General features: G+C 38.8%; 1 non-coding gene and 1 pseudogene across 1 annotated transcript; both read right to left on the minus strand.

Annotated features, from left to right (window-relative positions):
* Window positions 1–255: 255 nt before the first annotated feature.
* Window positions 256–1669, minus strand: LOC103215169 (26S proteasome regulatory subunit 4 pseudogene; annotated as a pseudogene).
* A 10612-nt stretch (window positions 1670–12281) lies between these two features.
* Window positions 12282–12443, minus strand: LOC119621516 (U1 spliceosomal RNA). The gene has a single exon (XR_005238073.1). It is a non-coding gene; the product is annotated as a U1 spliceosomal RNA (small nuclear RNA).
* Window positions 12444–13278: the final 835 nt, after the last annotated feature.

Below are 13278 nucleotides of genomic sequence, written 5' to 3' on the forward strand. Positions count from 1 at the left end.
TATTATCCAAAGGCTTGTTTGACATTTGTTTCTATCAGGCGTTTACCTTAGGATCCAGGGTTCTTAGCATGGATTTTATAAATTGGCTTCACAAGTTCTGAAACCCCCAGAATTCTATGCACGTGTAGGTCTATTTTTTTTCTCTGGAAGAAGATTGTGATTCTTTTTTTTTTTTTTTTTTTTTTTTTTTTTTTTTACTCCAAAAGGCACAGGATGCTTTAGTAATAAAAATCAATGGGAACAGGGATTCCTCTGGGTAACTCCCGCAACCTCATCCCTTTCAGGGATTGAGAAATTTCCCAATCATTTTCCTGATGGCAGCTGTGGTTCACTAGAGATACAGCCCCTCAGGGGTGCCTTCCTGTTTCTTATAAAGAACATTCTCTTTAGATTTTTTGAACTCTTCATTTGTTACTTTCATTCTACGTTCTCTTAAGGCCATCAGACCAGCTTCTGTACAGATTGCCTTGATGTCAGCACCAGAGAGGTCATCTTTAGCCATGATCAAGTCGTCCAGGGTTACATCATCAGCCAGCGTCATCCTGCTTGTGTGAATCTGAAAGATGCGCTTCTTCGTCTTTTCATCAGGCAGAGGGAACTCAATCTTCCTGTCAATGCGGCCTGGCCTGATAAGTGCTTGATCCAAAGTTTCTATTCGGTTTGTGGCCATGATAACTTTCACATCTCCCCTAGAATCAAATCCATCCAACTGGTTCAGCAGTTCCACCATTGTTCGCTGAATTTCTCTCTCCCCACCAGAATTGGAGTCATATCTTTTTGTCCCAATGGCATCAATTTCAGCAATAAACACAATGGATGGTGCATGTTCTTCAGCAACTCGAAACAATTCCCGTACGAGTTTGGGCCCATCACCCAGGTACTTCTGAATAAGTTCAGAGCCAACCACTCTCAAGAAAGTGGCTGAGGTTTGGTTTGCTACAGCTTTGGCTAACAAGGTTTTACCTGTGCCAGGTGGACCAAAGAGAATGACCCCCTTAGGAGGCTTTATACCCATCTCTTCATAATATTCAGGATGGGTGAGAGGAAGCTCCACAGATTCCTTAATTTCCTGAATTTGGTTGTCCAACCTCCCAATATCCTCATAGGTCTCCTGGGTGGCCTTTTCCACTTTCATCACTGTGACCAGGGGATCCGTGTCATCCATCAGCACCTCTATCACGGCATGCAGCTTGTGATTGAGCAGGACCGAGCAGCCAGGTTCCAGCAGATCCCTGTCTACAAATGAAAGAATGCTGACGTAGTGTTCTGAGCCCACAGATGTAGACACGATGGCATGATTGTCATCAATGATCTCTTCCAAGGTTCCTACTGACATCGGGGTCCCCCTCAGATCATCCACTTTTGCTCTTTCCTCCTCTTGCTTTTCTTCTAATGGTTTCATTTGTTCCTGATTTCTAATGAATTCTTCCTCCATGAGAAGATAGTCTTTAATTCTCTCTAACTTCAGTAATTTTAACCGGCACTGAGTGTGAGGTGTCACCAGTGGCAGTTTGCTGTCAGCGTCTGGTCCCTTCGTTTTCTTCTTCTTTTTACCCACTCTAGTTGGTACAGGAGGTTCATATTTCTTTTTCTTGTCCTTGTCATCCTTCTTGCCACCTCCAGGACCATGACCACCACTCTGACTTTGACCCATCTTGCCTTGGCCACTTGAGCTCAAGATTGTGATTCTTAAAGGGGTTCAGAGACTACCACAATAGTAAGAGTTATTAATTTTTGATACCTACATAGAATTGACTTAAGCAGAAAATTTTGTACCTGTTTCTGTCCTTTTTTTAGGAGAATGGGGTAGAGAGTCTGTTTTTACAAAGTTATTCTTGGTAAAACACATGTGGAGTTGCCACATTTGAGTTAAATATTTTGGTATTACCACATATGTTTCAAATCATTAACATAACAAATTAAGGACTATAATTTTTTGGCATTTGTTATTTTAAAATAGTTCCCATAGATCTTCAAATTATCCTTTGATGAATTTCAGCTTCATAATATAAAAAAAAGATAGTGTTTTCTTAACAGCGTTGTTTGATATGATTCCAGGCCCATTACCAAAAAGAAGAGCTTGTCTGAGTCATTCCAGGAGAGGCTGACCAATTTTTTTCATAAGAGTTTTTAAGGTATTTTTAAATTTTCAATTTTATATTTAGCTTTTCTTTTCATGCTCTGCTTTTACAACAACAGACTCCAATTAGATTTTATAGAGATTTATAAAGCAGACACATATTTTTCATTTTTTGTCTTCTCATATGTATTATCCACTATATACTTCAAATTGTTTTTTAACCAAACAAAACACTGACTGCAGATTCCTGCCAATTATTTCATTTTCTCATAATGATTCAGAGCACATACAAAATATTTAAATAAAATTAAAAGTAGCAATTTATGTATTTATTTGAGACAGAGTCTTGCTCTGTTGTCCAGGCTGGAGTACAGTGGCATCATCTTGGTTCACTGCAACCTCTGCCTCCTGGGTTCAAGTGATTTTAGTGCCTTGGCCTCCCAAAACCCTGGAATTACAGGTGTGAGCCATTATACCCTGCCAGAAGTAGCAATTTAGTTGCAACAAGACATTGAAAAAATTTCAGATGGTTGTTAGGACTTTGTGTAGCTTTCATAAAAAAAAGAAATCTTCAAACTGTTAAAGGCAGCTTCAAATTAAACACTAGATTATTTAACCAAGTTTTGTATTAAAACTACTAGCATCTTTTATGGACCTACAGTAACCTTTTGACATATTATACTAACTTTTGTTTTTTTGGTTTGATTTCAAGAGTACATAATTACATTAATGTGGGTAATAAATTATGTGAGAAATATAAAAGAGATTGGAATACAATTTCAACCTGAGTCATCTTTCAAATTTAGTTTTCTTCATTAAATACGACTTTTGCTCTCCTGTTCTTATATAAAGGGGGAAAAAGTTGGGTTGTGTAAGGCAACTAGAGTGGAGAATTTAGCGTGGTTGGATGTTCAGTGGGTTTTCTTAATAACTTCTTCTTTCCCAATTTACGAGTATCCATTAGTTCAGGGATTGAGCAATCTCTCAGGGGAAGAAAGTCGGGGGAATTATTAAAAGTGATGATCCCTTCTCCTTCCCTTGGCATGACACTCATTTCCTTTCCACACAGTGTGTTCAAATGACCAACCATGGAAAGTATGTTTAAATGACCAACTGCTCCCTGTTCAGTCCTGTAGAAAGGGAGAAAGTGTTATCTAAATGGAGCATTTCTTTATTTAACTGTCTATTATGGATGGCAAGTGGATAGAGAGAGAGGCAGGGGTAACGACTGTGGAGAAAGTCCTCTGCTAAGTTCTTGTAACCCAAACCAGCAGTGCTGCAGGCATCCAGCATGCCACCCTCCTCCTTCAGCCTGGATAGCCACAGCTCCTTCCCTATTAGGTCTCTCCATTGCTCACTTACATAGCAGAATCCTAGGTATATTTGCACCATCTCTTTGGTTTTCTCTTTTACCTGCCTACGCTTCACCCCTGTCTACTTCCAGAGTTCTCTTTTCCAGCCATTCATTCTAACTCTAAATTCTTGCCAATTTCCCCTCCTCACTGACCTGGGTTTTCCCTTTTTGCAGCATTCATCATTTTCTGGGGAAGTCTTGTAAAAGACTTTGGGGGAGCATTTGAGGTTCAGGTAGCAAGAAGCCTAACAAGGGGAGAGTGTGTCTCTCAACATTGTCTCAGCTATGTGATGACAGATGAAAACCATCCCACTAGCTGTGGGGCATTAACACAGACCAAATAAAACAAAGTGCTGTCTGGCTGAGCCTGGTCCATGAGCAGAGCCTCAGCTAAGTCAATTTAAATGACTTGATCTATATTCCTGAATACTTACCAAAGGTGGCAGATTGAAGGTGAGAGTCAACAGCTATTAATTTGGCATAATGTAGGATGAATTTGCAAGATCACCTGTTTCTTGAAAGTCATTGAATAGGAGATCCGGATTGCATTCTGGCTGGTTTCAGATAAATTTTCCCATTGTGGGCTTTAATTTCCTAACCATAAAACAAAGGCTATAGGGAGAGGTAAAAGCACTGGTTTCTAAAATTCTTTTTTTTTAATTTAATTTAATTTTAAATTTTCAAAAATTTTAGGCAAATCTCTCCTGGATGGTTTCTAAAGTTCTGAGCTCCAAAATTTAATGATTTTAGGACAATTTTATCAAAATTTTGTTTTGTTAGCTTTCCCCTGTATTTAAAATTCCACATTTAGAGGTGATTTTGTAAAACTCATGTTGGGGAGAGACAATAAATTATGGCAGTGTTAGCATTGGAATACTTTTTTATCAGGAAGCTAGCTATAGAATGCAGCAACATGTAGGTGAAGCTTGGAAAAATATTGAGCTTATAAAGTACATTGGCAAGGGATAATTTCTCTATAAAAACCTGAGCCTCAGGATACTGGGTGCTGAGAAACGAGTAGAAGGCTGAGAGATGGAAGTCCCCAAGGCCAAACCTATATTTATGTTTTTTCAAAAAGCAGTGTTATGTTGCAAGAAAATGGAACTTCCAGAGAAAGCTGCTATGGTTTAGATGACTCACTTCAAAGGTACAATGATCAGTTTCCCCAGGATTTATGCTACTTCTCGGAAGAGAGAGAGTTTGTAGAAAAAAAGTTGATGAAGATTTAGAGATCTGTTCTATAAACCTAAGAGAAGAAGGAAGCAAAGATGCTTGTGATTTCATACTACCTTCTGTAGGTTTCACAGATTTGAAATTTGAATCCACATCAAAGGAGCTGAAAAGAAAAAAATTAGTCAAGGCAGATGAGCAGATCATACCACACCTCTACCAGCAGCACCAGAAAACAAGGAACATTCAAAGTGACACTTGGGCCCAAGAAGGAATCATTTCAGTGGGGGTCAAAGAGGAGAGACTGTACAGGCAAGGTACCTGGGCCTGGTGTCAGATAGATTGGAAGTGAAACCTTACTCTCCCCTCCTAACTGTGTATTTAGGCAAGGGGATTCACTTCTGTGAGTTTCAGTTTCATTCTCTGTAAAATAGGGGTTGCCGTGTACTCCCTAAAGTTGGGAAGTGAAATGAAACAACTTGTAAAGAATGAGATATCACTTGTTTTCAAAGAGTTTTTACTCATATAATTAGCAGGAAGACCCTGTCCTTAGGTGGACACATCACATTTAAAAAATGAAAAAGTTCTTCCCAATAATACTGGTCAGTGTGAGACTAATTCCTCAAGATTGACTTTGCTAGCTTCAGTTCCCTCTCCTTGCCTTCTTGACACAGAAAGAAGTGAGCCATGAGCAGGATTTGCCAGTGTCTAATGTTCAGGCATGGAGAATTCCACGTAAGGGCCCAGGATCTTTAAGTTTCCAGAAAGTTCTGGGAGATATTTCACAATCTCACGATGATCCATTGGGCACAGGATTCTCTCTCCCTTTACATGCATTGGTGAAGTCCAAATTGTGATCTAATATCCCATACATAGGAAATCCTGTCATGTGAGTTTTTAAAATGTGAAGGGGCAGAATTATGGAGAATTATATCTTAGACTATGCACACTTCAGTATGAGTGAGTTGCATGTGACAACGTGCTGACAGTGATGACCTTCCATTTGTGTGCTAAAGTGACTTCCCGTGCATTAGCAAGGTTTTGGGAATTAGATTATTTAAGTTGCACTTTCTAAAGTTCTTTATGTCTTAAAAAAGAATTGATTGTGCTTTCCTATACTTCTGAAGCCATTTACTCTACCCAAAAAAATAATTGAAGCCAAGTGTTACTGTCTCTTATTGCAAACAGAACATATGATTTGCACAATGAGATTTTATTGCTTGGCGCACATGACTTTAGCGTGCTTTAGTGTGAAGTAAGTTTTCCAAGTCTAGAGGATTTGGCAAGTATAAGAGATTGAAGTTTTCATTTTAGGTACCCCCTCCCCCAAGTGTCTCCAAAGATGATGGAGATGATTGATACACTAACAGATGTTTTGTTAACACCACATTTCCAGAACTCTTCTTACTCAGGCTAATAGCATTGCATCTGGTTAGCTGTACTTACCCTTTTCAGCTTGTAATTTTCATTTGGCTAAATTATTATTGACATCAACAAGAGGTGGACTTCCTCAGGGTCATGTAGAACACAGAAGCATGCCTAAAAGAACACAGGGCATAGAGATATCTTTTCTATTTATTTAAATTTCAATCTCTTTTGACACGAGGTCTCACCTTCAATTCAAAGCACTTCAGCCTTCCTGGCTAAGAGGGCTAAATGTGCCCAAGGCGAAGAAGCTGCTGTTTTCTTCTCTTACATATTTCTCACTTCTTTCCCCTCTTTGATTCTGTAGTGGGCTTAATGGTAGCCACAGAAAGCTGTATCTGTGTTTTATGTCTTAATTCCTGGAACCTGTGAATGTGATCTTATTTGGTAAAAGGGTCTCTGCAGATGTAATTAAATTAAGGATCATGGGAGAGTGAGCTTATCCTGGGCTATTCAAACACATGTATCTTTATAGGGTACAGGTGCATAGGAGACACACAGGAGGAGGCAATGGGACTGCAGAGGTGGAGATGAGAGTGATGAGGCCACAAATCAAGGATTGTCAAGATCAACCAGAAACTTGAAGAGGCAAGGAAGATTCTGCCCTAGAGCTTTCAGAAGAAGCATGGCTTTGCTGAAAACTTGATGGTGGGCTTCTGCCTCCAGAACTGTGAGAATACATTTCTGTTGTTTTATGCTTCCCAGTTAGTGTAATGGGTTACAAAGGATAGTAGTATAGCTCCTTTTCACTTTCTTTTCTGCTCCATTTCAGTTTTTCTACCTTTTCTGCACTTTTCCATTTCTCTCTCTCTCTCTCTCTCACTGTATCGCTGCCAAGACAAAGTACATAACAATAATTGATGCATGTGGGTATGATTTTTTGCAAAGTTGATTGACTGTTAAGACAACTGCCCATGTTTTAAATATTAATGAAAATACAAATTACTTGGCAGTTTTGTTAAAAATGCAGAATCCCAATGTCCACCCTAACACGTTTCTGATTTTATTGGTCTGATATGTGACCTGTGAACCAGTATTTTTTAACAAGAATCTGAGAGATTCTTTTATAGATGGCCAACAATCCGTACTTAGGAAAGACTAAAGTAAGGCATGGTTCCCTTTGTCTGCTATCAATAACTGATATATATTTGGGGTATAGGATTGTCAGTCTAAAATCCCATTACAATCGAGGAAGTAGTGTCTATAGAATGCCAAATCCCAGGCCTCTGTAAAAATATAAGTAACCTCAAAAGGATTTGGTTAGACTCACATTTAACAATTCACAATGGCTAATTCAAGGAAATGAGGGTGGTTCCTTAACCTTTGAGTGGAAAGCCTGGTTGGGGGGGTGGGTAGCATAACATTTCCCAGCATGTTCCTTACTGCCACTGCCTGGGAGCGAATTCTAGACAGGCCTGGCAGGCCCATGTTCCCACACACTGGGCCAATTTTTGTTCCTGGCTCAGTGCTGTGCTTACTTAGAGGGGTAATAGCTTTGTCTGTTTTGCTCCTCAGTGGGACATATCTCCCATCTATTTTGTTTAGGAACTCTAAACACGTCCAAAGGGAAGCTCAGCTGTGGAACTCTGAATAGGATCTGGCTAGAAGCAGCCTCAACACACTTTTTTTTTTTTTCACTCTTCTCATAGTCCTTTTCAGACTTGGGAGGTTTTTCAGAAGACTTGCTGCTGCAGGCTGTTGCCTGAAACCACCCATCAAGGAGCATGTCCATCTCTTACTTCTTGGCTGGCTGTAAACCTTGGTACATTCAGCACAGAAAGTGGAGGCTGAAGAGGGTCATCAATTTGTGCCTGAAGGAGGCCATTGTTTACCCCTTATGAAAGCAATGGGAAGCAGAGTCTTTTTCTCCTACTTCCCAGAAGCAGAGTAAACATACCCTTTTGAATGAGAAATGCTGCTGTGTTAGGCAAGTTTCCTATAAGAACCCCATTGCATCTTGTCTTTACTCTTTCTGGATGCCTTCAGCTTATACTGCCCTTATCTCTTTCCTATCTCCTGATAGCCCTCCTTAGACATTTGACATGGTTTCCTGATGACAGCCTGTCTTGACTCATTGTTTTATTGCTGTGCAGTGCTCAAACTTCTCCTTCACGCAAACAGCGTAAATACACAGCACATTCTTTAGAAATTGATTTAAAGTCTTGCTCTCTATAAACAAGTACCTTTTTTGTATAATGATGTATTTTTCTCTGGGTAGATACCCAGTAGTGGGATTGCTGGATCAAATGTTTTTTCTACTTTTAGTTCCTTAAGACGTCTCCACAATGTTTTCCATAGTGGTTGTAATTCACAATTGCAAAAATGTGGAACCAACCTGAATGCCCATCAATCAATGAGTGGATAAAGAAGCTATGGTGTATATATATATATATACACCACATATAAAATATATGATGGAATATTACTCAGCCATAAAAAAGAATGGATTGTATTCACAGCAACCTGCATGGGATTGGAGACTATTATCTTAAGTAAAATAACTCAGTAATGAAAACCAAAACATAGTATGTTCTCACTCGTAAGTGGGAGCTAAGCTATGAGGATGCAAAGGCATAAGAATGGCACAATGGACTTTGGGGACTCAGTGAGAAAGAGTGGAAGGGGGTGAGGGATAAAAGAGTACAAATTGGGTTCAGTGTATACTTCTTGGGTGATAGGTGCACCAACATCTCAGAAATCACCACTTACTCATGGAACCAAATACCACCCGTTTCCCAGAAACCTATGGAAATAAAAAATTTAAAAATAAAGTCTTGGTCTCTTAAGAAGCTGAACTTTAAAGTATGGTGTTTCCTACCTATTCATTAAACAGTGTTTCTCAAACTTTATCTGAAAGATTTGTTGTAAATATCTCTGAGTCACACTCCCTGAGTTTCTGATTATGATTCTGCTAGAATTTGCATTTCTAACAAGTTCCCAGCAGCTGCTGCCAACCCTGGAACCACCCTTGGAAAATCACTGCTTTAGGGAATGTATCCTTTTTACTTTGCTTTGTACTATGTGATACAAACGCTTGTATTTTATATCCTTTGAGAAATAAAGATGTCTTTGTTTGCAACTCAGTTACCCAGAGTGCAAAATGGGTGATAAGCCAAGCAAATGTGATAAGTACTTCTCTAAGTGTAATGATGCTTTAAAAACAGCCAACCATGACGGAGTGCTCAGTTGCAAATGATGGTTCCTTTGCAGCTCGGTAGGCTGCCCCAGGTGTCATTCTCAGTTTTCCATCTCCTGCTTTTTGGTCTGCAACTATTTTCCTATGGGCAGCCCCTCAATCCCATGTTACATGTTCTGACCACATTCCGTTTTATTTTACTCCAGTCCTCAGGGAGCTATCTTCAGCATTCCATACCTAAGGACTCTCATGGATTTGAGAAAATTTAAAAATAGTCTCTCTTCCTCCCAGTATCTACTTTAAAACACATGAGTTTCATGTGCTTTAAAGTATAATGTATATATACTCATATAGTATCATGAGTGTCTTAATGTGTATTGTGCACTTTTAATTCCATGGCAAGACTCTTCAAGTTAACGTTACCTTCTCATTCCTATTCTCATACGTGTTTGTGAGCTAGATTGCAGAAAATTTGACATTCAAAAGCCCTTGCTCTTTGAAAGTGAAAACGTATTGTGAGAAAATATACATTCATTTTGATGAATGAAGCAGAATCGGATGAGATCAACAGTTTTGGTTAATCCATACTATTGTGGGAGATAAGTACAACCCTCAAAGTTTCTACTATTTCAAAGCCCTTGTTCCTTATTAGGTTTCTCAGGGCAAGTTTGATCACTGGATGAACCTGTCCCCTCAATTTCAATGTTATCTGCTTAATAGATCAGACATTATAAAGTTTCTTCTTTTTCCTGAATTTCTATTGAAACTAACGCCTTTGTCACTCATTATGCAATGTTTGGCTCTTCATTCTTTGCATGTGGAGACTGACTGGCCTACCTCTCTGCACATAGTAGGTTCCACAGGGATAAAGTTGCAAATGTTTAGGTTTTTTTCCCCTATTATAAGATTAAAATGATCAAATAATGAGACTAAAAGAAAACAGAGAACTAACAAAGAGAAAGACTAATATTGTAATTAGTAAGCGGAAAAGAAGCAAGCGACTTTAAAAAAGACATCTTGTTTGGAATAGGTTGTGAAAACAGCTGCTCCAGAAACTACCACTCATATGTCCAGAACTAATAAAACTATTCTTCAGCTGTTTTTAATTGAAAAAAATGAGAAAAGGAGATTGCAAAAGAAAAACAAAAACAAAAACAAAAAACTGTGCACAAGTAACTACTCCAGACAAAGCTCCTGGCATTCTAAGTTCTTTGAAAGAAATACACCCTAAAAGTGTCATAAACAAAACCTCAACTCCTCTTCCTTCTCTCAAATCCTTCACACCTCAAGATAAAGTAATACAAATTTCAGAGTTGTACTGCAGGTTTTATTTTTCTTTTTAATCATTTGTAATTAGGGAGATTTATTTGTTTAGTACAATCTGTCCAGCCAGTAACTTCCGTGTGCCAAGCATCGAATGGCGTCCTTGGGCCTGTAAAAGGGAGTAGTAATTAGAACTGGGATGAATCCCATTTGACAGAATGGTCCGATGTCAGTCCACACCCTTGTTCTTGAAATTCAGAGGAAAGTTAAATTGGTACAAAAATAAATTCTCTTGAAACATTTCCTCCCTGTACTTGACATTTTGGTGCTCGTGTTCTTTTGATGTTTAGCATCGAACACCGAGGAGTAAATAACAATGGGAACCGTTCTGAGAACACCACATAAACATGGTAATTTATAAAGCAGATGCTGCTAAATGCCCAGCGGTCTGCCATTTTAGACTGTTGTTGGAGTGATCTTTATGCTTTTGGATTGCAACTGCAATGTTCATCACCCTACTCTGTTAACTGAGGGTCTGGAGTAGTAAAGGCATATCCCGTCAAATGTGAAGGCTATCTTCCATTTGGCACTGGTTGCACAGTTCACTAACAGAGAGATTTAAACTGTATATGTTTGTGTGCCGCGTGTATATAGCTTAAAAATAACAATTACAAATACAATGTGCTTGAGATCTTCAGAAAAAGAAATGTTTAAAAAGGAAAGAATGCCAGAGCTGGAAGGCTCTTAAAGTTCATGCTTTTTTTTTTTTTTCCAGCCAGTCATTATATTTAAAAAAAAAAAAAAACTGATGTCAAGAAAAGGAAATGATTTGTTCAAGGCCTCACAGTTTTTTCTGCCACTTTCTATTTAGAACCCCAATGAGATTTCAGCGACTTTCATTCTCTGCTATATCATTGCCAACACTTTTCAGAAATGAGACAGAAAAGAGGGCCATGAATCAGGCTGAAGAGTCCAGATGAAGAGGATTAGTTGTTGCAGAAAGAGCTGCATGTATCAGAAGGCACGCCTGTGGTAGTGGCACGAGGGTGATCCTCCACCCCTGCCCCATCCTGCTCAGCTGGAGCCACCACCACTGATTGCCGGCAGAAACAATCTGCACTGTGTTCAGGGAAGCATTCCTCCTTCATCTCAACCTTATGCTTGTTCCCATTTACCAAGATATCTAAAGTTGTTTTTCCTTCCTAAGGGTCAGAAATGCTCACTCCCATTTAAGCTGATTTTTCAAAAGTCGACAACTCCATGTCCAAGACTAGATAACAAAACTCTTTCCCAAAGGTCAAAATCCAACACAGTGAGCCTTGCTCATGGCACTGATTACTTTTTCAAAGACAGTGAACCAAGGGTGAAATGGAGGGAGGAGTCAGCCAAAAATGCTGACACCCAAAAAATAACCAGACTGTCAGAACCACAATGTGGACCTAAGGTTTCATTCAGCATTTTTCTCAATCTCTCAAACCTTTGACATTTTTTTTTTTTTTTTCCTGACCAAATGTAGGAAAATAAGTCTTCGAGAACACAGAGCAGAATATCTTTTCCGAAACATTAGATTAGGCAGGCTGACTGGGGATCAAAGCAGTTTTTAACGGGATATGGGATTAATGATAAGACTCTGTAGTAAAGAAAAAAAAAAAAAAAGAAAAGAAACAAATTAGCTGAAGTTGAATTCAAGGTCAAGATAACCTAACATTATCCCAGAAAAAGTTAACTTCCTCAATCAATCTTTGTCTGAAAGGTTTTGAATAAAAATAATAGCATGCAATTAGTAAATGGATATTTTAGAAATCCCCAAAGATTTGAGGACATGAAGTTTCTTTTTTTTATATCAAAAACATTAGGGGAGAGTGCAAACTCAGGCCCCCACTACCATACAGTATGCAGTCGAGCGTCTCACATTTGGGGACATATCAGGAATCAGCACCTCGGAGACAATGGTTAAGTCTCACTCTGAGAAAACAACCTTTGTGATCATGGAATCCCTCCTGCCAGGTAAATATTATGCATGAGATTTCTTGGAAAAAAAGGAAATTTAAGAAATGAATGGAATCAAGTACCTTATCTCGTAAAGAACTATAATACTATTGAGTGGTAGGAGGCCAAGAACTGTGTAGAAGAAACATTCTTAAACTGGGAATATTTTAGTATGGTGGCAAAATATGAATGAAACTTAACCTTGATAAAGAAAATGAAACTACCATAAAAGAAGATATTTTATTTTTCTAGGGTTAGAGTTCACAGAATATAGCAGGCATCTGGGAATATCTTCCAGTAAGAGAGTTCATGGGAAGTATGTATGCAAAGTGATGGAAGTGCCCATTTCCTGCCGCTTGCTATGGCTCAGACTCTAGGTTACAAGTTTACAAATGATATCTAATTTAATCCTTAAAACAACCCAGTGACTCAGGTGTTTTCACTTCTATCTTACAGGTAAAGAAAATAGAGGTTTAGAATGGTTAAGTAACATGTCTAAAATATCACAGCTGGTAAGTATAGGCGCTAGAATTCCAGTTCTTATCTGTCTAGCTCCAAACTTTTTTACTTTAGCTGCTGCTGGATTGCTGTGTCTGTATCCCTGGTCTTCTTTAACAATTTCTTCTTTAACCAAGTTCAATCCAAACACCTATCAGAAATATCTGTAAATCTGGAAAGTTAAACCAATTCTTTATTTTATTTTATTTTTGAGATAGAGTCTCACTGTGTTGCCCATGCTGGAGTGCAGTGATGGGCAACACTGCAGCCTTCACTTCCTGAGCTCAAGTGATTCTCCCATCTCTGTTTCCTGAGTAGTTGGGACTACAGGTACACCCCACTATGCCTGGCTATTTTTTTAAA

Source organism: Chlorocebus sabaeus, chromosome 4, assembly GCF_047675955.1.
Source record: "Chlorocebus sabaeus isolate Y175 chromosome 4, mChlSab1.0.hap1, whole genome shotgun sequence".
In the NCBI taxonomy this organism is placed as follows: Eukaryota; Metazoa; Chordata; class Mammalia; order Primates; family Cercopithecidae; genus Chlorocebus; species Chlorocebus sabaeus.